Consider the following 23,409-nt stretch of genomic DNA (forward strand, 5'->3'; position numbering starts at 1 on the left):
CATTCTGAACATCTTAATTCATTTAAAATTCTGTTTTCTTTAAGGTTTTCCCTTTGTCACCGTAAGCTAATTACAAACCACTTTAGTCTGCACACAGATTTTTTAAGCCCCATCCTGAACTTCTTTATATTTTAAGGAAATTTCCTTTGAAATTAAGTTTAAATATAATTGAAAAGAAAAAGGAATTTTTTATTTCCTTCTGTTTTAAGGCAGGGAGCGGTTTCTTTAGGAAGCACAGAGCTGGGTGGAGGCTGGATCCTCTCTGCTGTATCCTCACACTTTGGGAAAACCACTGGATGGGAGCTGAGGGACTCTGGCCACTGCTGCTGCTGCTGCAGGCTGGACATCCCACTGGTTTTTTTGGGGGGGATGGGAATGAGCCTGAATAAAAATATTGTGTTTATTTGTTCTCTCTGGGAATGAGCCTGGAGAGAAATATTTGGTTTATTTATCATTAAAATCAAAGTGCTGCTTATTTTCAGGGAAAATGGGATTTGAAATCACCATCTCACGTCTCCAGGATTGCCAGAGCCAGGGTTAGATGGGATACTGGGAATTGGGAATTGCTGGCTGGGAGGGTGGGGAGGGGCTGGGCTGGAATTGCCAGAGCAGCTGTGGCTGCCCCTGGATCCCTGGCAATGCCCAAGGCCAGGCTGGACATTGGGGCTGGGAGCAGCCTGGGACAGTGGGAGGTGTCCCTGCCATGGCAGAGGTGGGATGGGATGGGATGGGATTTAAGGTCCCTCCCACCCAACCAGTCTGGGATTCTGTGATCCCCTCTCCAAAGGCTCCCCAGGCCACCAGGCAGGTGGGACATGGGACAGGGATGTCCCTTAGGGTGCTTCCTGGGCAGAGGGAGAAAAGATGGAACCTGTGGAGATCAGAGGGACAGGGGAGGGTGGGAGCAAATCTTTCCAGGGCAAAGATGTGGAGATCAGAGGGAGAGTGTTGGCTGGAGGCTCCTCCCAGCACAGGATCCTCCTGGAAGTTGCTTTGCCTTGACCTTCATCCCACTGAATCTGAGGAGATCCCTTCCCCAGCTCGTTGTGACTTTGACTGGATGCTGATTATTCATTATTTTAATATCAGTTAGAAGATTATCAACACATGAAGTGATGATTTCATCACCACTCCCATGGATATTGCTCCTTACAATAAAGTTTGGATTTTAGGGGCTCGATTTTCCTTTTTCCTTCCTTGCCGACTTTAACCAGGAGCCAGCACAGTTCAACAATCCTGAGACTCTCAGAGCTCTGGATTTTATTGAGAATTTCAAGCTGTACTTTCAATTAAGTAAATTAACACTGAAGTAAACACTGATTTGAAGGCTTCAAACCTGGTATCAAATCTTTGTGGATTGGTGATTCTGTCCTTGAGTACCAAAGGAATTTTGGTTGTGCCCTTCTGCCCAGGTGGCTGCAAATTAAACATTTATTTCCCCGTGTTAATCAGCAGGTAATTGTAGCTGCTCTTTGGCAGCAAATGGGATTCCTGGGGGGCAGGAATTCCATGTTGGTACAGAGGAAAAAAACCCCAAACAGGTAAAATAATCATGGACAGACTGGGCTGGGCCCTTTCTTTGTGCTTTGCTCAGACATTGAGAGGTTTTGGGGTGAAAAGTGTTTTATTTTCTCTCTGGAAAGCCTCGTAGCCACTAAAGGTGCAAGAAATCCCCAGCACGCTGTTAATGAGTGATCAGAGAATAAAAAAGCTGCTTCAAGGGAAGATCCAGGGAAGAAATGAGTCCTGGCAGGACTTGGAATTTGCTGAGGAGCTCGTAGAGCTCAGCGTTGAGCTGAGCTCATCCCTCTGAATGAAGGCAGAGCGCTGAGCGCCATTTAAATCAGAAATGCTGCTAAAATCCGAGCCAGATTTTCTCTCTGGAAATGCACATTCCATGAGCTCAGAGCTCTCTAAATGAGCCCAGGGTGTTTTCCAAGGTGTTATAAATGCAGATCTCAGCTGCTGCATCCACTACAGAGAATTAAAGGAGATAAATGTTAAAAAGGCAACGACCAAAGCTGAGGGCTGAGCGTCCGCAAAGCCCAGAACAAGATTTGATCTCCTCAGAGTTCTGCCCCACCACAACCTTGACATTTGCAATTGGTCAATAGATGTAAAATTGCATCGATTCATTAATTTTTAAAAGCAAACTTTGCAAAGCAACTGAGCTGCGTTCTGAAGGAGGAGGCATCGTTAGAAAGGTTAATTGTTGTTTCAAGGCTCTGGCTGGAATCAATAGGACCGGGAGCTCCAAGGATTTTGTGGAGAAGCAGCTGATGGCTGCAGCTCTCCCAGCTGGAATTTTGTTCCTCAGGAAAACAAAGCAGGGGCTGTCCAGGGATTCGGGGCTCGGGAAAGCTGGATCAAGCTCCGTGACAGGCACGGAAAACAAAGGGAATGTTAATTTTGCAAAAGCCAGAGGAGGTTAAAGGAGTCTCTGTTTACACGTGTGACACCCAGAGCTGCTGAAAAGCTGCTGGAAAAGCTGCTGGTGGAGGTGACAGGGACAATCCTCAGGAAACAAGGGATAGATTAAGGGATTTCAGCTGTTCCTCCTGAGGGATGGGAATTGTGGCCCAGCAGGTGAGGCCTGGGCCTCTGTCCTCACCGAGGGCCCTGGAAGGGAACAGAAGCAGCAGGGCTCACTCAGCACAGGATCAGGGAATTGTTTGGGTTGGAAAAGCCCTCTGGATCATCAGATCCAACCATCCCCCAGCACTGCCCAGGCACCACTGCCCCATGTCCCCAGGTGCCACATCCACAGGGATTTGAAATCCTTCCAAGGATGGAGACTCCACCCCTGCCCTGGGCAGCTGTGCCAGGGCTGGACAATCCATTCCAGGAAGGAATTCTTCCCAATATCCAATTTAAATTTCTCCTGGCCCAGCCTGAGGCCGTTCCCTCTCCTCCTGTCCCTGTTCCCTGCCAGCAGAGCCCGACCCCCCCGGCTGCCCCCTCCTGTCAGGGACTTGTGCAGAGCCACAAGGTCCCCCCTGAGCCTCCTTTGCTCCAGCCTGAGCCCCTTTCCAGCTCCCTCAGGAATTCTCCAGCCCCTTCTCAGCTCTGTTCCCTTCCCTGGACATGCTCCAGTCCCTCCAGGTCCTTCTTGTCATCAGAGACAAAGAACCATGAGGTACCTGAGCCTTTTCCTCATCCTTTGCCACATCCACCAGGGGCTGGAGATTCTCCTCATCCCTCCCTTTGTTGATGCAATATTTGCAGGAATATTTTTAGTCTTTTATGGCAGTATCCAGATTAAATTCCAGCCGGGCTTTGCCCTCCTCATTTTCCCACTGCAGGACCTCCTGACATCCTTGCCCTCCCGACTTACCTGCCCCTTTTTCCAGAGGTTAAAAACTCCCTGTTCTGGATATTTTATGCTGTTTACACAGCCCATGGCCTCAGTGTTCATGAGAATTCCATCCTGGCTCTGGATGGAAAGCGGGACACAGTTTCCTGGAGGTGGAAGGAGCGCTGGCTGCAGAGTGGAAGTGACTCAGAAATGAGTAAACTCTGAGGGCAGAAAAGCAAAATTCTTTTCTCGCCTTTGCACAGAAAGAAATGGAGACTCGAAGAGAACCCAGGAAAAGCATTCCCTGATTTTGGGGGCTGTATTTGGGATGCCCTGGCTTTGGTTTAGCTCCTGTGCTCCTGCTGGTCCCTTCCCCTCCCTCAGGGCCAACACCAGGAGCAAAAATGTGACAACAGTTCTGAGAATTCATAAATATAAATCCTAAAACATGGCAGGAGTTTGGCTCAGAACACAAGTGGGAAGTTCTGAAAAGAGGAAAATTAATTAATTAATTAATTAATTATGAAAAGCAATTAATTGTAAATGAAAATTAATTAATTAATTCTAAAATTAACGCCAGCAAAGCAGGAAGAGGAGATTCTGAGAGACTGCCAGCACAAACACAGCCTCCTGGGGGCTGTGCTCTGTCACTCTCCCACCACGGAGCCTTCATTTGAGTGATCCCAAAGCTTTTCATCCAAGGAATTCCTCTCTCAGCATCCCGTTAACCAGGAATCCAATCTCCCCCTTCCCACACTGCTCTCCTTGAGCTGGAGTGATCCAAAAGCTCCATTTACCTGAGCTAATCTCAGTAATCAGAATTATTTAACGCCACTCTTCTCTCTGGACTGAGCACAGTCAGTAAATTTTTATACCCGGGTGTCTCCCAAGGACGCCTGATGGAAGGTCCCGAACACCAGACTGAATTCCAATCTTCCCTAATGCCCACTGAAACCTCAAACAGGAGCTTTAATTAGATATTGCTGATTAGAACCAGTTCCAGTGTGCTTGGCTTCATCCCTTTTCCCTTGGGATTTCACAGTAATTTGGATTTTAATAGCCCAATATTGTCCTGTTTTACAGCTCTATAAGCTCTGCTCGGATTTTATCTCTCCCCCCTGGATGGTAAGAAAAATTCCACAGGAGTGTCACCGTTCAGACATTCCCTGGATTTCACTCATTGTCCAGGATCTCCACCTGCCCCAGGGATGCTCTGGGTGAAGATGGAGCCTTCCCAGTAATCCCAGTTGTTCTCTGTAGGAGTGAATGGGCGGATCATGGAATCATGGAATTACGGAATTACGGAATCATGGAATCACTGAATCACTGAATCACTGAATCATGGAATCCTGGAATGGTTTGGGTTGGGAGAGATTCAAGAATCATCCGGTGCCCCCCCTGCCATGGGCAGGGACACCTCCCACTGTCCCAGGCTGCTCCCAGCCCCAATGTCCAGCCCGGCCTTGGGCACTGCCAGGGATCCAGGGGCAGCCCCAGCTGCTCTGGCAATTCCAGCCCAGCCCCTGCCCACCCTCCCAGCCAGCAATTCCCAATTCCCAATCTCCCATCCAGCCCTGCCCTCTGGCACTGGGAAGCCGTTCTCTCTTGATCCTTTGGGCTTTCCTCATTTTTCTCCTTTGAGTTGTCCATATTTTTTTTCTCTGGACTTTTTCCATATCCTGGATAACTCAGGGTGCTGTCCCTGCCAGAACAGACCTGCCCCATTCCTGGCTCTGCTTTCTCTCCTGATTTTCCACCTTTTCCCTCTCCCTTTAGCTCCCAAATTTTCCTTCCCTCTCACTGATCCCCCTGGTTCATGCACCTTCAACGTGGAATGTTTTATTTTCTCTCTTTTTTCACTTTTTCCCTCTTGCATCCTCTCTCTGTTGACTTCCAGCCCACTCTGCATTCTCCTTCTGCCTTCCAGGCAGGAGCAGAAAGCTGGGATTTGCTGTGGGAATGTTTTAGGGGCTTCTCTGGAGCTAAAATGCCTAAAATCTGACACAACATCTTCCCAGTGCCTCAGACTGGATTTGGGACAAACACATCCATGAATAATTCAGTCCCCCCAGACTTGGATGCTAATTTTGGGAATCCCCAGCTCCGGGATGGCCTGGAAACCCCATTTATTTTTGGTGTCACCGTGCATAGAAGGTGAATTATTCCCTTCAGTGCACACCTGAACTGAGCTGCAGCTCTGCAGGAGTTTGGGAGCGGGTGGGGGTGGGAAGAGCGGGATTTTAGGAACTGCCTCAGGCAATGTCACCGGGAGGTGACAGCAGCTGAAAGTGGAGCAGAAAACACGATGGGACTTGGCCACTGCACACGTCTGGGATCATCTTCTCTCCTGGCATTCCCAGCCTGCACCTTGTCCATGTTTCCTTACAGCTCATTGAAGGAACACCTGAGCTCCGTCCTTGTCCAAATCCGCGTCATCCATCCAAAATCCGCAGCTGCACGAGAGGTGGGGGTTCCCCTCCCTAATTCCAGTTTAATCGACAACTTCCATTGAGTTCCTGCTGCAATTCCATGACAATCTTAATTATGTTCAGGAAGGAAAAATCACTAATTTGTGGTTTGACCACAGCATTTAATGTTTGTAGCAATTAATTCCCAGTATTCCCACTAAATTACACATTAAAAAAACCAGCTCATTTTGTATATGAATAGGTATTCCCAGACCTGTCATTCCTGTTAGAACAAAGGAATCTATTTCTATATTCCCCAGCCTGGCTAAGGTGTCTCTGAGTGAGGATTCTGCCAAGTTTATAACTGTCTGCAGTGAAATTCCTTTGGGAAACAGCTCAGAGAGAAGTGTGGAATCATCAGCTGCCTCCGAGGCTTGTAAATGTGTCACCTTGTTTTCCAAAGCTTGTCTTAGTGACACAGGAACAAAGCAACAGCTGGGAGAATGGAATATTTCACTCCCACGTGGATATTTCTTTGGAAAATCGGGATTTCACCAGTGATGCTGTGTTATCCAACAGTTAGCACTGGTCAGTGTGGGATCATTGCTGAAGGATTGGTTGAAAAAGTCACTTTTTTCTGCAAATATTCCATGTGGCAAAGTAGGCACAAGAGGATTTTTTGGCTAAAAAAAGCCTGGAAGAAATTGGATTTTTTCCACCATAAGCTGTCTCCAAAGTGATTCCCTCCTGGCTAATTCATGGAGATTCCAGGTAAATTGGTCTGGGAGCAGGAAGGAGCTGCAAGCAGGAAGTAGGGTTAGATTAGATGGGATATTGGGAATTCTTGGCTGGGAGGGTGGGGAGGGGCTGGGCTGGAATTGCCAGAGCAGCTGGGGCTGCCCCTGGATCCCTGGCAGTGCCCAAGGCCAGGCTGGACATTGGGGCTGGGAGCAGCCTGGGACAGTGGGAGGTGGCCCTGCCCATGGCAGGGGTGGGATGAGATGGGATTTAAGGCCCTTCCCACCCAAAGCACTCTGGGATTCTCTGCTGGTCTGTGCTGTCCCCTTGGTAGAGCTGCTCCTTTGGATTTATTCTATTTATTTCTTAATATCTATTTATTATTTTTAAAATTTCTTTTGAATCAATGGCACCTTCAGGTCTCCAGAAAAGATCAAGGAAGAGACTCAAAATCAAGGAACCCTCAGATCATGGAAAGACTTTATGGAGGATCACCCAGGTTTCCTTTCCTTTATCTATTTCCATTCTTTCCTTTTTTCATACCATAAATTTTTCAGGTCCTCTCTGCCTTCACCTGTGTGTGGACAAGCCCAGCACAAAGCAAATGTGACCGAGGCCTAGACACACTAAAATGTTACAAATTAGGAATAACCTTTACAAAAACTACAGCTTTTCCCCTCAGAGATAGGAAATCTCTCATATCTGCACTTGTTTTTCTGCATGCACGTCACGAATACTTTAAATCTTTCCCGAATTCCCTCTAATCCAGTGGTTTCTGCGGGAGGCAGGCTGTGGGTGCAAGATGCAAGAGAAATGTTGCATTTTGGGCTGAATTCCTGCAGGTTTCTCACGGCTTGATCCAAGTGGGAAATGCATCCATCGGTGTCACTCCAGAGCTGGGCTTGGGGGATGTTTCATTCATGAGGCCTCTGCTGCTCCGAGGCCCTGACCACCGATAAACACATTCCGCCTCCTTGGGAAGCTTTGTTGGGAGCTCTGCTCTTTCCTTGTCTTCCCTAAAAGTCTCTCATCCAGCCCCTCTCCTGGGAGATGCCGCAATCCAAGGTTTCAGCTGAGGCAGCAGCAAATTCCAGCTTTTCTTGCAGCATTTGCAGGACTTCAGGTTCATTGCTCCAGGTTTGTTGCTCGGGGGCCTGCAGAGGATTTGCACGTTCTTCGCCACGTGCTTTGCTTCCAGCCCGGAAAAGTGAGTGATTCCCGTGCTCTGGGGCTGGATCTGTGTGCTGAGCTGAGCTGGGAGCGTTGCCAGCAGTTTGCTGGGATCTGGGTTGGAATAAGTGGGATAAGCCTCACCATGAAGGTGTTCAAAGGCAGCTGGAAAAGTCCCGCTCCCAGAGGCCTCTGCAAGGCAGGAGCTCCAGGAATGCTTTGGAGAGGAGAGGGGAAGGGGTTTGTAGAATCATGGAATATCCTGAGTGGGAAGGGATCCCAAGGATCATCCAGCCCAGTTCCAGGCCCTGCACAGACACCCCAACAATCCCACAAGTCCCTGGAGCATTTTCCAAATGCTCCTGGAGCTCTGGCAGGTTTGTGGATTGAGGCCTCCCCCGTGTCTCCTCTCATTGATTTGGGTCCTTCTGGATTTCCCTGGATCATCCTGCTCTCATTCCCTCTCCTGCCTGGTTTAGGTGTCCACCCTGACTTGGAGGAGCATCTCCTTTTGGAACCATCTCATGGGTCAGCACTTGGTTTTTTCCCTGTTTACAGAATCCCAGAATTATTTAGTTTGGAAAAGCCCTTCCAGCCCATCGAGTCCCAGCTGTGCCTGATGCCCACCTTATCCCCAGCCCAGAGCTCTGAGTGCCACCTCCAGGAATTCCTTGGGCACCTCCAGGGATGGGCACTCCAAAGCTCCCTGGGCAGCCCCTGCCAAGGCCTGAGCACCCTTTCCATGGGGAAATTCCTGCTGCTGTCCACCCTGAGCCTCCCCTGGCCCAGATTGAGGTTGAATACGTTGATCCCCCAATTCTCTGGACTCACTAAAATCCCTTTGCCAGGCAGAAGCAGGACTGAGACGTTTTGTGGGACAAACCATATCCTGCCTCATCTATCCCAGAGAAATGAGATCTACACAAAGGGAAGGGTGGGAAAAGCAGAATTAATAGGATTATTAAAATTCCAAGGTGCAAATTGCACATTTTTTTTCCCCAAAAAACCCCATCAGGACACTGTGAGACCGCAGAATTAATGGAGAATATCCTCATTAAATGAAGGGAGTTATGGAAGACCACAACATTCAGCACAGATTAAAACACATTCCAAGCTGATCGTGGAGCTGTATGGAGAGCATGGAATAATCAGGGACTCGGACTGGGAAACACTGCAAAAGGAAAGAAGGAAAAGGGAATCCTGCCTGCTCCTGGAACTGCCTGGAGCTGAAGTGGTGCCCAGGAGCCCTGGACAGGAGTCAGCACAAGGAGTGACCTTCATTAGCCAAGTGCTGACTGGGCATTCCCAGGGCTGCTTTCCAACGTCTCGGAGACAGAAATGTCAGAGAAAAACCTGTGCTTGGAATAACCAGCAATTCCCAGCCTGTGGGAATGGGCTGGGTTCAGAGGAGGGTCCTGGCAGCCTGTAAATGACAGAATTTGCACTTTACTGCTGGCTCCCTGGCACGTTTACTGACTGCACTTAACCTCAGCTCTCTAAGGGAAAAATGGGTGTAATAACTCCCTTTTTTCCCCGGATTCTGTCCTATCCATTGGGCTTGGAAGGATTTCATTGCAGCAATAAATGGTTTTCCTTTTTTTCCTTGTACTGGGCACATGGAGAAATTTTTGGTCTCAGATAATAAATAATTGACATGTTTGTTTTTTCCTTGCCTGGCCATTGATGTGGAGTCATTTTAGGGTGACAGAAATGGCCCTGTCTTGCTGCCAGCACCACACAGAGCTCCTTGGGATGCAGAGGTTCTGTCAGGAATCTCTCTGAGATAAATCCCCTGGAATAAGAACATGGATTAACCCGCTTATTCAGGTAGCAATGCACTAATTGCTGATAGGGAAGGAAATTGATTCCAGCCGGGATTGTCTGAGCAGCAGGATGAGGGAAGGGGAGCTGCTTTGGGAGAATTGCTGCAAATTCCCAAAGAATCTTATCAGGGCTGTCTGTCAGGATGGGGTAATGGAAGTGGAAACCTCTCTGAAGGGAGCTGGCAAAGAAAACCCTGGAATCTCCCAGGATATTGGGGGTTTTGTGCAGTCACTGCCCGGAACAATTGGAATTATTCCATAAGTTTGTGTTGTGCATTTGATTCCTCAGTTTCCACTCCATTCTGTCCAAGGAGACTTGGAGCACAAGAGCCTTTTTACGGAATCCTTTCACCCTTGAAAGCCACAAGGCTTCCCTGTCTTCCCTATTCCCAGCGAGGAGGTCACTGGTGGTGGCAGATCTTGGACAAATCATGGAATCATGGAATGGTTTGGGGTGGAAGGGACCTTAAATTTATGTCATCCCACCCCTTTCCATGGACAGGGACAAATTCCGCTATCCTAAGTTGCTCCAAGCCCCATGTAGACACAAACAACATTCCCCAAACCCTCCCCAACCATAAACCCAAAACACTGCTGAGTTTTAAAGCTGCTTTATGCAAAAATATCAGTAAGTAATTTGAAATCTTTGTTTCGGCCATTTTATTTCTTCTACAGAAACCAGAATTTTAGGAACGACAGAAAAATGAAGGGTGAGGAAAGCAGAGTTCCATGGATGACGAGTACCCCTGGATTTTCAGGAATTCTTCATTAGATGGGGTTTTCTGGCACTGACTCATCCCCAAGATGCGCATTAAAGACAAAATGATGGGAGGATAAAGATGTGGGTGAATCATGGAATTGCTGAGGTTGGAAAAGCCCTCCACGATCGAGTCCAACCATCCCCCAGCACTCTGAGGCCACCACTGCCCCATGTCCCCAAGTGCCACATCCACAGGGATTTGAAATCCCTCCAGGGCTGGGCACTCCAAAGCTCCCTGGGCAGCCCCTGCCAAGGCCTGAGCACCCTTTCCATGGGGAAATTCCTGCTGCTGTCCACCCTGAGCCTGCCCTGGCCCAGCCTGAGGCCGTTCCCTCTCCTCCTGTCCCTGTTCCCTGCGAGCAGAGCCCGACCCCCCCGGCTGCCCCCTCCTGTCAGGGAGTTGGAGCATTCCTTATTCCCATTTTCCCAACCTTCCTGTTTCTCAAACAGATTCCAGTTTACGATCTCAAAGACCCTCTAGAATCAACAGCGCTGTCCTAGGAGCACTTTTAGTCTGGTGTAAACACGAGGCTGCCTTTCATCATGGAAAATGTTGAATCTCTCTCTGCTCAGCGCTGTTTTTATCTCCTGAAATGTTTTATTTTGTGGCCTGATGGCTGAACAGCTGCTCAATTATTTCCTGCTGTCAGCAGCGACATGAAGGGATTCAGGAACTGGACATAAAACAAAATCTGGACAATGCAGGACTTGGCTCATTTGTGTAGAGCCTGCTAAGAACGAGCCCCAGCTGCACTGAGCTGTTAATTGAAGTTATTTTAATGAGGAGAGTGAAGAAAGGACCTCAGGTGCAGCAGAAATGTGGGAAAAGACTTCCTCCAGATGTTGCCAATGTTTGGTGGCCTCAAAGCTTCCACCTGGAGCTTCACCCTGTGCTGGTCATGGCCTCAGCTGGCTCTGATTTGGCAATTTTGTTTGGCTTTCAGCTTGTCCCCTTCCAACTCCTACATAAATTCCTCTGGAAAAAGCCAGCTAGGGCAGGTTGGGAAGTGGGATGAGGGCAGGGTTGGCTGTGATGAGATCAGGACCAGCCTCTTGTCATCTCTGCAGATATCAGGTTTGCTCTGTTTGTGCTTCTGCACTTTTTTTCCCATATTTTTCCTGGTGTGTTCTTATTAGAGAGGAGCTAAGGAGCCTGGTAGGAATAAAAATGAAAACAGAACTTGATTATCTTCCATGGTTTCCCTCATGGAAGTTATCAGGAGCTTGCACAAAAATCCCGAGCAAGGAAAGAGCTGGATTAAAGAAAATTCTGATGTGTTGCTTGTGTCTTCCAGCAGCTCTGAACCCAGAGATCTTCCCAGGTGGGCTTGATTTATAAAAGTATAAAGCTACCTAAAAATCCTCATTTAAAAAAAAAAAAAGTAACCAAAACCAGAACATGAAATCAATTTTCATTGCTGTTGTTGCAGTTTGCATCCCCAGGAGTTTAATTGCAGGTCAATGGGGCTTAACTGGCTCCTGCTCACCTTGGAGCTCCTGCTCCAGGCAGGCAGAAGGATTTGTGAAAACTTGAGGAGGTTCTCCAAGGTGGAGCCTCTTCCTGATTCCTCTGGAGAGGCTTGTGGGGGGTGAGAGGTGAGAAAGAAGGAATTTGGTTGTGTTTTGGTGCTGTGGTGTCCATAGACCAGGAACTTTTGGGACAAATTTCCATATTTTTGCAGGGTGTGTCACAGATTCTCCTGTAGGGAAGTAGAAGGCATTGGCTGGACTTGGAGCATGGATTTAAGTATCAGAGGAGAAACAAAAGCTCTTTACTCAGAGGGTGGGGAGGGGCTGGGCTGGAATTGCCAGAGCAGCTGGGGCTGCCCCTGGATCCCTGGCAGTGCCCAAGGCCAGGCTGGACATTGGGGCTGGGAGCAGCCTGGGACAGTGGGAGGTGTCCCTGCCATGGCAGGGGAGGCACTGGCTGGGATTGAAGGTCCCTTCCAGCCAAACCATTCCATGATTCTGGGATACCACATCCAGGATCAGAGCAGCAGCTCCTGATTTGCTCTTTTAAGCTGGGAGTTCACTATTTTTTACTTGATGGAAAGATTTCAGACGTGATGGATTCAACCTTTGCTCTGCTGCTCCTTTTTGGGGATGGTTCTATGCAGGGCCGGAAGTTGGACTCGCTGATCCCTGACGGTCCCTTCCAGCTCAGGTTCTCCTGGGATTCTGGGAATTGGAATGGAAATGATGGATTTTTGGAATGCAGGAAAGGCCATGCAGGGGCAGAGGTGTGATCTGGGGCTTTGTCTCATGGCTTGGCCCCACCCCAGGAGCTGCTCAGGCCAAACTCTGGGACTTAGTGGGATCTCAAAGAAGAAAACTGTGGAAAATTCTGGATTCCAAGTCCAAACCAGAGTCCCAAAGATTTCCTGGGGAGAAGCTGCAGCCAAAAGTGAGGCTTTGGTACCCTCAGGCTCCATCTGCCCCCAGAGCTGCCCTGAGTTTTAAATCTACTCCCAAATGATTCCCAAAGCTTCACCAGATGAGGATTTATTGCTCTGGGCTCATGTTCCCACCAAGAAATCCAGGATGGATGGATATCTGGATGGCAATCTCTGTGTCCCACAGCCCCTCAGGAACATTTTTGCCCCAGAATTTCCATGCCATCCCTCATTTCTCTCCGTGAAGAGAAACATTTCCACCCTGGAACATTAAAAATGAAAATTCAGTAGCTCAGGCACCCATGAAATTACCACCATTTCCTTTGCCTGCGTTACTGATTATTAGGATTTTTTGTGGGGAACCAGCAGCTTTTCCATTTCCCACTTCCCAGAATTCCCTGTCCGTGCAGTTCCATTCCACTCCAGTTTTTGTGCCCCATTTGTCGCCATGGGAACAGCTTTGCGATCCCACACCTGGGCCGTGGCATTAATGAATAAATAAGGTGGAAATAGCACTGATGACACAAAAAAAAAAAAAAAAAAAAAAAAAAAACATTAAAAAGCTCTGCAATCAGCAGAGATAACAACAGAAAAACGCATGACGGGGAATAAATGAGAAAATTCTCCCTCGGAAAACTCTGCTCAGGTTCCTGTGTGCGAATCCGAGAGGAATTTTCATGAGGAGAAAAAGAGCTGCTGATCAGATCTTCAATTGAAAGGCTGAATTCCCATTGTGCCTACCCAATATCAGCTTCCAAAATCTCACCAAGAAAAACCTAAACCTGGAAATGACCACGAACACAAATATTTTCCTTTCCACGCTGGAATTTTTAATTTTGTTGCTGTTATTATTTGATGAAGTGAAAAGGAGCCAAGGCAGAGCCTCAGGTGAAAGTGGTTTTTTACCTTAAAAAGGGTTTTATTAGGATTGGATTTCTCCTGGTTGGGAAGGTGTCCCTGATTATGGCAGGGGGTGGAACTGGGTGTGCTTTAAGGTCCCTTTCAGCCCAAACCATCCTGGGATTTTAGGATTCCCTGCTCTCCCTCCAGCCTAGACCTGTTCCTTCTGCCAGGTATTCCAAAGTCCAACATCCAGAGCAGGAATGTGTGGGGTTCACCACAGGGAATCAGCCACTTTCCCCAGCTCTTTTTAGGGATCAAGATTCTAACTCAAGATTTTAATCAAGGTGGGAAGGATAAACCATGAACTAAAATATTTGGCAAGCTCCAACTGATGTCCCTTGGGAATGGGCAGGGATTGCAGGAAAACGTGGATATCAACAGTTCTGAAACTCAATGATACCCAAGCAGCTTCCAAGATTCCCGAATGGGCACGGAGAGCACCATGGAATTCTCTCTTCCCTGTGTTTCGTTAACAGTTAGCATTAATGAGAATCAGGTGTCCAGGAGCTCCTGCTCCCACTGTCCCAGGCTGTTCCCAGCCCCAATGTCCAGCCTGGCCTTGGGCACTGCCAGGGATCCAGGGGCAGCCCCAGCTGCTCTGGCAATTCCAGCCCAGCCCCTGCCCACCCTCCCAGCCAGCAATTCCCAATTCCCAATCTCCCATCCAGCCCTGCCCTCTGGCACTGGGAAGCCATTCCCTGGCTCCTGTCCCTCCATCCCTTGTCCCCAGTCCCTCTCCAGCTCTCCTGGAGCCCCTTTAGGCCCTGCAAGGGGCTCGGAGCTCTCCCTGGAGCCTTCCCTTCTCCAACATTTGGAATATCTCTGTATGAATATCACAGGGAATCAGTGACCCACTCTTGGAATTTGACTTTTCCGTGCTTTTTGGATGAAGGAAGGAACAGGAATGACCTTCAACTCCTGGAGGGAAACGCACTTTCCTCAAATATTTAAACAACAAGTGAATGTTGAATTATCAGTGCTGGACAGAGGGAATTCTGCAATCCGCAGGCAATTATATTAATCAAATATGCAAATATCCATATTTTATACTTCCCTTTAAAGAATCCAGCCTTGGATCCTCCTGGGAATCCTATCTCCCGGAGAGAAGAAATGGGGCTTTAGTTCCTATTTAGTTCCTATTACTTTACACTCCATTTCTTTTCAAGCTCTGATTTTTCCTCCTGAGGGTTCACTGTTCTTGGATTTCTTGTGGATTTTTTCCCCAGCTTCCACAGAGACTCCACTCTCTGCCAAAGCCTCGTTCTGAGCTCCCCTGACAAGTGCCCTTGGATAAAGGAATTTGGGATTTTAGCTGGAAAGGCAAATCAAAAGTTCACTGTTTCCCTTCCTAACTCCTGCCCCACCCTTCAATCAATTCATTTCCTCCTCCTTAACAGGAGGTCCCACAGGAATCCAGGAATTTTTTTATTGCTAGGAATTTTTAATAACTCCAATTTGGCATAAAAATCTGTCAGTGATGCAGGTGAAGGCTTGGAATTTTCAGGGATCTGGGATGAGAGGAGTGTTCCCATCTCTCAAATATCCTGGCATGGAGCTTGGAAAGACCCCACTCCCTAAATTTCCTGGAAGGGACCAGCTGAGACCTTTTGTCCATGAACTTTGAGGGTAGAATCCAGCTCTTCCTGATTTTTTTCAGATAAAAACAATTAAGAAACAGGAAAACTACCTTGATTTCTTCCCTGTTTTAATATTTTCAAGGAGTCATTTCTTCCTTACCCTTCTAAATTATCTTTTTGGCATTAATTTTTGCAGCTCCACTACATCAAAAACCAAAACCTTCTGCTCTTCACAACAGCACATTCGTATAAATTAAATTTATGTGAAAAAAAAAAAGAAATTATTCTGCTCAAAATAATAGACTTTAAGTAGAAACCTTGATGCCAAAGATATTTTAGGCTGCAAAACGATTTCTTTCCATTATTTACAGCTGAGCCGTGAGTTTGAGTTGCATAAATTCCCCACAAATATGAATTTATACAACATCCATCACAGAAGAAAAGATAAAATCGCCTCATTTGACCATTATTAAAATGTGAATTATGAGCAATCCCCTCTCTCTTTTTATTGCAGTTCTTTTGTGTTTCTTAAGCCACCCAGAATTTAATAAATCTGTGAAGGACTTAATAAAGAGCAGAAGATTTATGCAGGTGCTGAGATATTCATGGAGTCTCCACTGCCCTGTGGAATTGATTTCCATGGATTCCTCATCGCCCACCCCTTTCTGTGTTTATGGAATTCACCCATTGCTTCCCAGGGCATGTCCAGGGAAGGTTCTGGGGGCACTGGTTGTGCTGGTGTGGTGTCCATCAGGTAAATCATGGATTTATGGAATGGTTTGGGTTGGAGGGACCTTAAATCCCATCCCGTTCCCACCCTGACCTCCCACTGTGCCAGGCTGCTCCCAGCCCCAATGTCCAGCCTGGCCTTGGGCACTGCCAGGGATCCAGGGGCAGCCCCAGCTGCTCTGGCAATTCCAGCCCAGCCCCTGCCCACCCTCCCAGCCAGCAATTCCCAATTCCCAGTATCCCATCCATCCCTGCCCTCTGGCACTGGGAAGCCATTCCCTGGCTCCTGTCCCTCCATGCCTTGGAAATCCTCTCTTTCCATCTTTCCTGCAGCTCCTTCAGGCCCTGCAAGGCCACACTGAGGTCACCCCAAAACTTCTCCTCTCCAGGCTGGACAATCCCAGCTCTCCCAGCCTTTCCTCCCAGCAGAGCTGCTCCATCCCTTGGATCATCCTGGTGCCTCCTCTGGACTCTCTCCAGCAGCTCCAGGTCCTTCCTGTGCTGGGATCCCAGGGCTGGACCCAACCCATGTGCTCAGCTGAGACATTTGAGTCACAGGAATTGAGGGGTTTTGTGTTCCAGTCCCTGCTCTCCATTGTCAGACAGTTCCTGGAAAGTATCTTCCCCTTTTTCTCCAGGAATAGCACTGTTATTTCCAAGAATAACCAGGAATGTCCGAAATTGAAATTGCCTCAATTTCACCGAGGTGCAAGAGTTGCTTTTATCCAGCAAAGAGGGGATTTGTGATGATTCACCCCCAATTTGTCACCCCTTCATTCCCCAACAGTTCCAATGGGAAGGTTTGTCCCCAAAGGAAAGAGTTTCTGTCTGAAACCACTTCCAGCAGTGCTTCCTGTTGGGATGATCCCAGCCTGCTCCTGCCTGGGACTTCTCTGGGAAGTATCCAGGGATTAGATTGGAATTGCTTGAGCCTGGAGGCTGATGAGGATCTGGGAGATCCCCTTTGGTTTTGAAATTCCGATATCTCCTTAAAACAGGAACTTCAGGGACAAACTCTGGGATTGTCCCTGAGCTCTGTGGTCTCCACAGGGAATGGCTTCCATGGATACCAAATGGATGGAGCACGTTGGCAGCAGACACTGGGAGCTCCAGCCTGGCTCCACTGCCCAGTGCTTTGGCCCTTCTGACCAAGTGTTCACAGAATCGCGGGATCCCTGAGGCTGGAAAAGCCCTCCCAGCCCATCAAGTCCCAGCTGTGCCCGATGCCCACCTTGTCCTCAGCCCAGAGCTCTGAGTGCCACCTCCAGGAATTCCATATTATTTCTTCCACAGAAACCAGAATTTTAGGAACGACAGAAAAATGAAGGGTGAGGAAAGCAGAGTTTCATGGATGACAAGTACCCCTGGATTTTCAGGAATTCTTCATTAGATGGGGTTTTCTGGCACTGACTCATCCCCAAGATGCGCATTAAAGACAAAATGATGGGAGGATAAAGATGTGGGTGAATCATGGAATTGCTGAGGTTGGAAAAGCCCTCCACGATCGAGTCCAACCATCCCCCAGCACTCTGAGGCCACCACTGCCCCATGTCCCCAAGTGCCACATCCACAGGGATTTGAAATCCCTCCAGGGATGGGCACTCCAAAGCTCCCTGGGCAGCCCCTGCCAAGGCCTGAGCACCCTTTCCATGGGGAAATTCCTGCTGCTGTCCACCCTGAGCCTGCCCTGGCCCAGCCTGAGGCCGTTCCCTCTCCTCCTGTCCCTGTTCCCTGCCAGCAGAGCCCGACCCCCCCGGCTGCCCCCTCCTGTCAGGGACTTGTGCAGAGCCACAAGGTCCCCCCTGAGCCTCCTTTGCTCCAGCCTGAGCCCCTTTCCCAGCTCCCTCAGGAATTCTCCAGCCCCTTCCCAGCTCCGTTCCTTTCAAAACCTTCAACGGTTCCTTTCAAAGACCTTCCAGGTCTTTCTTCTCATGTCCAGAACTGGACACAGCATTTGAGGTGCTCAAATTTGTCACCAATCTTGAAAAATTTACCTTGGAAGGAGCAAAATACTCTGCATTTAGTGAGGCTGAAGTGGTTTTGTGCCCTGAGGCAGGAGGATCCTGCTCCCCAGAAGCTGCAGGGATGAAAATAGGTTCTACTTGTAAGGAGAAATTCTCTCCAACTTCATCTCTGCCACTTTCTTCATCAAATAATTCTGGTTTCTTTCTTTCTCCACCTGACCTGCAGGGAGAAATCAAAAGCCCCTCTGGAAGGGAACCAGCTCAGCCCCTGTTTGCAGCTTCACCTACAATGATTCACTCCGGGCACTACAAATGGATTCATTTCTGCCTGTCTTAGCTCTTATCAGCAACAGAAAAGAAAATCAGATTATCTGTGCCAAACTCCTCTTGATGGAATCATTTCAGCTCCAGATTTCCCCTCCTGCAGCATCCTGCCCTCAACCCCAGCCAGGAGAAATGGGGAGCTCAGGAAATCACCCAGAGAATGATGAGACTTGGAAAACATCTTTTTATTTCTTTCCAGTGCCTAAGCCTGTGCTGTTGGCTGAGGTTTTGGAGGGAATGCTGAATGGATATGGGAATTCCTAATTCCATGACAAGACTTCCTCGGCCTTCTCTCCTCCCTGACATTCCACTGAGTCAGGCCTTGCTCTCCTGCCAAACCCCCGAGGCCTTCACATGGTTCCATTTTTATTCCTTGAAGAGAGAACTCTAAAAAGGAAACAAACTTGAGCTGTGTAAAATTTTCTTGAGTCCGTGAATTTATCTGCTATCAGCACGTGGAATTGAACATTTTCAGGCAATTTTTAATTTCCTCCTCTTTTTTGGTGCTGCCTGTACAGAAAAAAAAAGGGGGATTAATTGATTAATTAATTAATTTTGTAATTAATTTATTCATTCATTTATTTATTATCTGCCTTTGTGACTGTTTATTTATTTATTTCCCTGATCTCTGCCAAGATTTCAGGAATATTGACAGGAGCAGCACTGACAGAACCCAGGGAATGTTGCTGGTGGTCAGAAAAATCCAGTTTTATTTGTAGGAAAAGCAGCTCCTTTGACTCCATGGAATTCCATGTCTTCCCAAGCTTTTAGAAAGCTGCTCCCGTTCCTCAAAGGCAGATTGCAACTTCCCTCTCTCCCTGGAACACAACAAACACATCCCAGAAAATGGGATTAGAGCAGCCCAGATGGAGATTGTCAGAACATAAATCTTTGGAAGGAGCTGATGGAAATCCCAGGGAAAGGAGAAGGAACAAACAGCACATGGAGGGCACTGCTAATGAATCCCTTACTCCTGATGCTGGGAACGGCTCAGGCACGGATACCTGGTGTAATTAAATTATCGGGAAGCAGAGTTGGAGCAGATGGAGCTTGTCAGGATTTAAATACGTTGCAAACTGTGTTTCCTGCTGGAAACAAGACCAATTGTTTTGTCAAGTTTCGATTGGAATTCTGCTTTCTATATTGCAGTATTCCAGATTTTTCCTTGCCACACGCTCAATCAGCTGGAGAGTTCAAATTTCCCAATCAGCTGGAGAGTCCTTCAAACAGCATTTTTTGATTTTTGTTTTGGTTTCATGGAATGCTTTGGGTTGGAAGGGCCCTCAAAGCCCATCCAGTTCCACCCCGACACCTTCTGCTATCCCAGGCTGCTCCAAGCCTCATCCAACCTGGCCTTGGACATTCCAGGGATGAGGAATTCCCAACCTCTCTGGGCACCCTTTGCAAGGGCCTCCTCACCCTCCCAGCCAGAAATTCCTTCCTAAGTATATCCTGGGCTAAAATCTTTATTCCAAGAATCTGGACCAGCTTCCAGTGGAGGATTCCCCAGGAAATACCCCAAATTATTCTGGTGGTAGCCAAGAGCTTGGAAGTGACACCACAGCTGATACAAGTGCCATTAACCAGTTTTAAAAAGGAAATATCCCATTGTCTCCATCTTTTTTTCCAGATGGATGAAGCCAAGGAAAGACCAACACCACCCAACAAGATCCGTTATCCCTCAGGATCTGGAGTTTGCTGTCAATATTTTCCTGGGACTGGGCGTGAGTTCAAGGTAAGAACCTTTAAATCCCTTTTTTATGGATGCCAAAGTGTAGGATGGTGACTTCCCTTCAAAACCATGGAAAAGGGAAAAAATCCCAGCCTGACCAAAGGCTCAGAACAGCAATTTTTTTTCTCGGAAAAAATCATAATTTTGGGAATAATATTTTTTGGTAGATGTGTGTCCTTCCAGGCTTCTTTTTGTCTTATTTTTAATTGGATAGTCTTGGAGTGCAGGAAAATAAATTTAGAGGGAAGGAATATCCAAAGGAATTGCTGAACTGAGGGACTTGGGGTGTTTTCATGGATCCTATCCATGGTAACATACTTGCTTTATGGACCTTTCCATTTCAGCCGCTCCCCTCTCCCCAGAGCCCAGAAAAATCACGGAAAATGGAATATTTTAATTATTATCCCTTTCCCTTCCCCATCTCTTAAATCCTGCATTTCCATAAACAACCCAAGCCACAATCACCTTGGAGTGAACAAACCACAGCCTTCACCTCAATTATTACAGAACTCTTCCCTATTATTTCTATTCCCAGCTTTAAAGGTGAAGGGAAAACAGGGATCGAGGAGAAGGATCCGCAAGGTCATTTGTCACCAGGCCTAATTAGCTTGTTCTACATCTCAGCACCTGAAAAACCATTAAAAATCATTTTAAAATCAGCTTTGTTGAGTAAAAGATGAGCTGTAGTGGGGTAAAAGCCACCAAAGTGCAAGGAAAAATTCCCTTTCATCCCTGCATCCTCCTTCCTTTGAAAAGACTTGGAAAAAATGCATAGGGAGCTACAAAAAAATAGGAATATTCAAATTAGGCTGACCCTGAGACCAGGCTGGACATTTGATCCACTCCTAAAATTCAGCTCCCTCCTGATTCCCTGCTCATGGCAGCTACAAAGGATCATTTTCTTTGAGGGAATGTTTTTTTTTCCCCCCAGCGTTTCATTCCAGCTGAATGAGAAATTGTTTCTCCAGCACTGAAATTATCTCTGGGAATTTCACCCTCCCCCAAATATCAAAGATGAGCTTATCGAGGTATTTATTTTCAGGTCATTGAGAACTGAAGTGGAAGATTTTTATTTTTCAGCCCATTCGAGGGCTCTGCACCATTTCTGCTCCACTCGATCCCTGAAGTCCCACCAAATTCCCAGGCACATTTTTTCCCTGTTTTCCTTGCAGCAGAGCCCATTTCCTCTGCCAGTTCCCAGCCCTGCTGTGGGCAGCTGGGGAGGGATTCCCACCTGCCTGGAATGCTGATCCCACCCTCATGGAGCCAGGGAGTCCTTCCCATCCTGGTGACCTCAATAAATTTATCCAGGGAACTGCAAGGAAAATAAACAGAGGAATTTCCCTCTGAACCAAGACACTTCCACAGCTCCACCAAACCCTTTGTTGTGCACCTGAGATGAGTGAGCAGAACGTGGGGTTTGATTTGTGTACAAAACCCCCCAAATTTCTGAAGTCAGCTCCACCAAACCCCTTGTTGTGCACCTGAGATGAGTGAGTAGAACATGGGGACAACTCCTGGCCTGGCTGAGATTCCTTTGGAAAACTCCAGGCATAAATAACTGAAATAAATGGAATTTGGGAAGTTTCAGAGCAGAAAAGCTCTGGGTTGTTGCCTCTGGACCAGCACAGGCAGCCAAAGCCATGTGGCTCCTTGTATTGACTCTAAACCTGCAATCCAGCCTGGATACTCCCTAAATTCCAGGTTGGTTTTATCCAGCCTCTGCTTAAGTACAGCTCAACCACTCATCCCCATCCTCCAGCTCCTGCTGTTCCAACTGAAGTGACTTTTTGCTGGGATCTACCTGGGACTGGGTGAGGGAGATGGATGGATACCAGCCAGGGCAGGAGCCAAGAGCTGACTTTGGATTCCTTGGGAATTCCTTGGGAATTTGTGGCTAGCTTTTTTCAGGATCTCCTCACCTCCACAGACAGACCCTGTGATGCTCCCAAGCCCTCACCCCAAGCCTGGGATCTCCTGGAGCTGGCAGGGATCCCAGAGCCACCTCTGGCTGTGAACTCCTGGGATTGGCTCTCATGTTCTGCATCCCTGTGAAAAATGAACTTTCAAATAAAAAAGGAATGCAGCAGTCCTGTAAATCTGCTGAGGGGAGGGAGAGGGATCTACCCCACACGTGCTTTGGTTGAGGAATAACCAGCACAGCCCAAAGCTCCTTTTCCAAGGAAAAAGCAGCCAAAAAAAGATGTGCAGGAAGGGAGAAGCCTCCAGAGGTGCTTCCCCAGCTTGGGGCTGAGTGATCAGCTTAAGGCTGGAAAAGTCCTCCGGGATCATCAAATCCAACCCTTGACCAATCCCACTTCTAATCCATATTGGGAAGTGCCACATCCACTCATTTTTTGGCTTGTTCAGAGGGAACTGCCTTAATTCCTGCATTATTTCACTCATCTTGTTTATTCTTTCATATTATGCTCATTTATTATAAATACTTACTGTGTCTTGAGGTTGATTTCTTTTTTTAGGAATTCATTCTTGCTGGAATTGCTTTGCTTTGCTTCCCCAACTTCCAGCCCACCTGAACTGCTTTTCCTGTTTCTGATTTCACTTTTAGCTCCAGTTTTTCACCTGGATCTTCCCCAAGTGCCTCAGCACATGGAAAAGAAGAGATCCTGAGGCTCTGAATCCTCATTTTCCAGCTGAGCTGGAAAGGGACATTTCCACCTTTGCAGAAGCCTCATTCCCGTATTCCCTGAGTATCTCTAGGAGAAAAATGTGCTTTTGAGATGGTCAGGCAAGAATTCCAGCTCCTTCCCTCACCTGAGTGCTCTGACGGATGGGTGGATGGATGGATGGATGGATGGATCGATCGATCCATGGATGGAGGGATGGATGGATCGATCGATCCATGGATGGATGGGGGGATGGATGGATCGATCGATCCATGGATGGATGGGGGGATGGATGGATCCATGGATCCATGGATGGATGGAGCTGACATCCAGTAAGGAAAACACTTTCCATGGGAAGCTGTAACGTTCTCCCGAGTTGTTCTCCTGGAGAACATCCCAAAAATCCCGTCCCTGGAGGTGACACAGCTCCCCTGGGCAGGGTACAGAGCTCACAAGGAGATTCCAGAGGGAATTTTGCCTTTCTTGTCTAAAACTCTTTGGAAACTGGTTCCACTGTTCCTAACTGGGATAAACGTCCGCAATCCATCGATCTTCTTCTGTTTTCAAAGCAGGAATTGTTGCCTTTATTGTGTGAGTCCAAACAAGGCCAGAGGGAAAATGTTTGAGGGGTTTGATTCCCTTCTTGCCCATAGGAGGAGCTACCATTTTAAAATTATTAATAGCGGTATTTTTAATTTTTTTTTTTTTCTCCTTGACCTGAAGAATTTGTCAGATCTCCACTGAAGCCAACGCAGTGATCAGCCCAGGTGCTTCCCTAAGAACTGGCGATTCCCACAATTTTTCCAAGCTCCTGATGTGATCCTTAGCCGTCTGGAGGTTTAGGCTGGCCTGGACACCCCGCTCAGCTTCCAGCACAGGTCAGGCTGCTTTGGGTGGTGGTGGTTCTGAGCTCATGAGGAAAACGTGTTTTAATTAGAAATACGTTGGGTTTAAATATCTATTTAT

The 23,409-nt window shown here is 47.6% G+C and overlaps 1 long non-coding RNA gene across 1 annotated transcript; it reads right to left on the reverse strand.

Moving 5' to 3' along the window:
- Nucleotides 1-18,245: 18,245 nt before the first annotated feature.
- On the reverse strand, nucleotides 18,246-22,605 carry LOC116446133. The gene is made up of 2 exons (XR_004241057.1): nucleotides 21,051-22,605; nucleotides 18,246-18,594 (listed from the first exon to the last, which is right to left on the reverse strand). It is a non-coding gene; the product is annotated as an uncharacterized LOC116446133 (long non-coding RNA).
- Between the last annotated feature and the right edge of the window lie 804 nt (nucleotides 22,606-23,409).

Source organism: Corvus moneduloides, chromosome 6 (genome assembly GCF_009650955.1).
Source record: "Corvus moneduloides isolate bCorMon1 chromosome 6, bCorMon1.pri, whole genome shotgun sequence".
In the NCBI taxonomy this organism is placed as follows: domain Eukaryota; kingdom Metazoa; phylum Chordata; class Aves; order Passeriformes; family Corvidae; genus Corvus; species Corvus moneduloides.